General features: G+C 43.7%; 1 protein-coding gene across 1 annotated transcript in view; it reads right to left on the bottom strand.

The window, feature by feature from the left end:
- Positions 1-5,000, bottom strand: part of LOC308379214 (protein kinase C beta type-like) — a gene marked incomplete at both ends in the record, with an annotated part of 146,195 nt that overhangs the window by 89,201 nt on the left and 51,994 nt on the right.

The raw sequence follows: 5,000 nt of genomic DNA, 5'->3' as shown, positions 1-5,000 counted from the left end.
TGTGTGTGTGTGTGTGTGTGTGTGTGTGTGTGTATGTGTGTGTTTGAGTGTGCATGTGTGTGTGCATGCGTGCGTGCGTGCGTGTGTGTACTTGCATGTACTTGCGTGTGTGTGTGAGCATGTGTGTGTGTGTGTGTGTGAGCGTGTGTGCGTGTGCGTGTGTGCGTCTGTGAGTGTGTGTGTGTACAGACACATGTACACAGCTGTGCTAATGGACTCTGGGGGATAGTTACATGAACAGGATTGGAGTGAGAGCGTGGAATTGAATTGGCTTTCAATTGAGTCGCTCCATTCAAACTCCCTTCCCCTCAAATAGGCTGAAAGATGTAACACCTGCCAGGACGGCCCTCGGACTAATGCATGTCTATGGTAGACATAAAAACAAGGGCTATTTTCAGGATCTAGGGGCCAATCCGAGTGCAAGATCTCCTTAGCAAGGAGCAAATAGTCTTCTTGTTCTTCTGGAAGAGGCAGGCAAATCGAGACATTATATGCAATGCAAAACTACTAGAATAAATATGTGTAGTAAAGTTGTTGATAAATATAGGCTAAATTTAAAACCCCTAAAATGTTTTCAAACTTGACTATTCTTTCCCTATGGCCTTATATATAGAACAACATGACCACATGTCTGACATCATAACAACTACCACATGCGACAGCCATACCATACTGCATATAACAGTGCATACTCTTTAGTACACAGCACATGCGACAGCCATACCATACTGCATATAACAGTGCATACTCTTTAGTACACAGCACATGCGACAGCCATACCATACTGCATATAACAGTGCATACTCTTTAGTACACGGCTTCTCTATGGACCTTCTGCAGGTCGTGTGCAGCAAGCTGCAGTTCTGAAGTCTCATCCAGACATCCCCGCTGGCCCATAAACATTTCCCTTCTCCATCCCTTAATGAGGCGTGGGTGATGGACTAATGGCCTAACGATGTTTGTGTTGAATTTGGAAGCAGCTACTCCGAGGAGCAAGGCTGCCAACGCTGATTTAAAAGATAGTGCATGAGATGGGCACGAGAGGAGAGGGTTTGGGGGTTAGCGAGGGAGGGGGAATCACGAAGATTTTTCAGCTTCTTTATTTTGGGCAAGAGGGTGCCACAGATTAGGGGGGAGAGAAAACATAAATGAGGGTGCTGCTGTTACAACACTGCTGTCTGCTGGCGATGGGTATTCGCTTCACTTTAATTTCAGAGGTGGAGGGAATCACTGTGCTGGGGTATTCGTAGGCTCTCCTTTTTCATGTTTCATAGTCACTAACTTACGTATTTCTGCTCAATGTCATGTCTATGTATCTTAAGGTGTCATCCTTGCACCCTTCCCCCCTCCCTTGTTGTGTTCTGTCAACTGTTGGTTGTTGTTGTTCTATACAAAAATCAAAGCAAGGAAGGGGGAATCACGACAATTTTTCGGCTTTTTTTTTTTTGGTATGAGGATGCCACTGTAACAGATTGGGGGGAGAGAAAACATAAATGAGGGTGCTGCTGTTACAACACTGCCATCTGCTGGCGATGGGTATTCACTTCACTTCAATTTCAGAGGCCTTCAGGAGGTGAAGGTTTTAGTTCAGAGCCTTTACAGAGGAGCGAAGCACAGCACCGTGTGAAGATCACAGCAGGTTTCTCAAACGTTACTTTAATGTTGCTTTTAAAGTAATGCTGTTTGGCCATTTACAGATGGATGCAAAAGCCCTGCACAGAAGTGTGCCACATTACTTTTTGCAATAGTTGCAACTATTGTTGTGGTATATGTTGTTTTTGTTGTTGTTGTTTTATATGTTGTTGTTGTGTTATATGTTGTTGTTGTTTTATATGTTGTGGTTGTGTTATATGTTGTTGTTGTTGTGCTATATGTTGTTGTTGTGTTATATGTTGTTGTTGTGTTATATGTTGTGGTAGTGTTATATGTTGTGGTTGTTGTGCTATATGTTGTTGTTGTGTTATATGTTGTGGTTGTGTTATATGTTATCCCTCGTCACACCAACAGGAGCAGCGCTCCAAATTCCGTTGTACGCAAAAACAAAGATAATATTAAAAACCTTTTTTATTTCTATTTTCCCTTCCCAGGTGTGCCAAATATACAGCTCTGGGACGTTGTTGGTGCCCCGGATTTGGGCCCAGCAACTTCAGGGAGCCGTGCCGGTGCCGGATTCTCAGCACCAGCACCAGCAAAATGTTGGGTCAAACGCGCAGAACTGGTGCCAGATAAGGCACCGGCACCGGCACCATGTCGGTGGAAACGAGGTATAGAGGCCTCTGCTTCTCCTCTGCTACATTTCTCTGCAGGTGCTGAGACGTGTCTTTTGTGTTTGTAAATACCATCCCAGGAATAACCAGACACGGTTTATACCAGACATTTAACAGTTCTAAGCAACTACTAGAGTGACAAGAAATCAAGTGCAAATATGACCGCTCACGTCATACTCAATAGATGCAACTTAAAGGCACCCAGTGCAACTTTCGAGGCTAAATAGTAAACATTCAATTTCTAGTCTTTTTTACACGTAGTAAGGCCCAATCTCAATACTTCCCCTTACCCCTTATCTTACCCCTTACCCTTGAAATTGCGCGTTCATGTGAGAGCTAGTGTTGTCTCAATACCCAACTTGATCAAGATTAAGGAGTAAGGTTAAGGGGTGTATGGCCCTCGTTTTTGAGATGATCGGAGGGCTACCTTAACTCCAAGGGCTATCCCAGAGCACACCGCGAAACCAGCTCGGGAATTTTCAAAAAAACATGGCTGCTTGAAGCGAGGAATATTTTACATGAATAAAGCTATCTACACAACTTTTTATATGTTTATAATGACTCGGTTTGATCTGAAATGTACTACACGAGCGATGCATAGAATTGTCGGTCTTAACTGAAACTTTCAAACGGTAGTTTTACCGATACAATTAGCGCGTATACCACCACTCCATTGGCTTATATGGTAGCTTGCCAGCTATCATGCTACATACACTGCATGTAAGTATTTTTGGCTTATAATTAATTTAAAAATGACGACAGTCTTGTTTCGTGCTCTACACAGTTGTATACACATATATTTGCAACCATGTTCTTCATTAGACTTTTTTTTAAATCGCTAGTTTCATAGCTCATAGTCACGCATGACGTACCCGAAACCTAGTGGCGTCTCATTTCATAGGGGAAAGATCTCAGCCCTTGGCCCTTACACTTGCAAGTGCTAGGGTTAAGACTAAGACAAGATTAAGCAAAAGGGGCAAGGAGAAGAATCGAGATTCGGCCTAAGTTTCAATAACTCCATACCATAACATATCGACATTCAAGGAGCAAAGATGAGACGTCGTTGTGTGGTGAGAACTGACAGAAAATGTATATAATGGTATTGAGTTATTGAAACTTACTACGTGTAAAAAAGACTAGAAATAATTTTTCGAGTCTCAATACTCCTATAAAGTTGCACTGGGTGCCTTTAAGAGAGTTGAGAGAGAGATGGCCTGAAAACAAATCCAAATTCTATAGGTCTCCCTCAGACACCAATCCATACAGTAATATGTGCACAGTAAACTCCCAGCGATGGATTTTACAAAAAGGAAGAATAAAAAAAATGGAATCAGCTTTCACAGCAGTCTCGCTGTTACTAGCGTAAAATTCACCTCAGAGAAAACGTTTGAGAGATTAATTTAAAATGGGATCTTGGGTTCATTTCAAATAACAATTCAGTTAAGATAATCACCGAATAATCACACAGCACGGAGCCTCCCTGTGGGGTCTGCTGTACTGTCACAGTCTGACCACTAGGCGGCGCCACACATTCATGAATGGTATGAGCCCCAAGCATGGGAAAAGGAAGTCTTGACTGTACAGTCTGCTGATCAAAATACATACAAAACACTAAACAAGGGACTCTTAAGTGGACAAGGCAATTCATTTTGTCAACGCACGCTCCAATCATTTGTAAGTTACTCTATTGATTGCAATCTAACCCTGATGTTGAGTGCATCAAGACTATTGTGTAATATGCACTTCAGTGGAAATGAGAGAGTGTCTATCTCTGAGAAGCTCTGAAGGACAAACGAAAGATGAGAATATCCTAGTGTGTGTGTGTGTGTGTGTGTGTGTGTGTGTGTGTGTGTGTGTGTGTGTGTGTGTGTGTGTGTGTGTGTGTGTGTGTGTGTGTGCGCGTTTGTCCGTGCTTGTGTGTGTCTGTGTGCGTATGTGTGGGTGTGTGTGGGTGCGTGTGCGTATGCGTGGGTGTGTGTGTGTGTACTCATGCGTTTCATAACTTGCATGTGCTCAGGGTTGAGGTGATTGTGGCACCCATGTTCAGTGAGAGCGGTAACATGTTTCTGTTCTCAGGGTTGAAGTATTTGTATACAGCCACACACATACAGCTACACACCTGTTCATTTACATCCAGGGTTTTAGCATAAGGGCTTGTCTGTGGGTGTATGCATGTGTAATGGGCTTGTTTGTGTGTGTGTGTGTGTCTGTGTCTGTCTGTGTGTGTGTGTGTGTGTGTGTGTGTGTGTGTGTGTGTGTGTATGTGTGTGTGTACTGTGTATATTACAGAAGTGGGCTGCTGTCTTGGGCTGCTGTCTCTATCTGGAGTGGGCGGAAGCAGTGTTTGTACACGTGTGTGTGTGTGTTGTATTGTGCTGGGCTTTGTGCGTGTGTGTTGTATTTTGATGATGTGTGTGGGTGTGTGTGCGTGAGTGTGTCTGTGTGCGCGTGAGTGAGTATGTGTTGTATTTTGCTGGTGTGTGTGTGTGTATGTATTGTGCTGTGCTGGTGTGTATGTGCTGTGCTGTGCTGGTGTGTGTGTGTGTGTGTGTGTGTGTGTGTGTGTGTGTGTGTGTGTGTGTGTGTGTATGTGCAGTGCTGGTGTGTGTGTGTGTGTGTGTGTGTGTGTTGTGCTGGTGTGTGTGTGTGTGTGTGTGTGTGTGTGTGTGTGTGTGTGTGTGTGTGTGTGTGTGTGTGTGCGTATGTGTGTGTGTATGTGCTGTGCTGGTGTGT

Source organism: Sprattus sprattus, assembly GCF_963457725.1.
Source record: "Sprattus sprattus genome assembly, chromosome: 18".
In the NCBI taxonomy this organism is placed as follows: Eukaryota; Metazoa; Chordata; class Actinopteri; order Clupeiformes; family Clupeidae; genus Sprattus; species Sprattus sprattus.
This window is presented reverse-complemented; position numbering and strand designations above follow the sequence as displayed.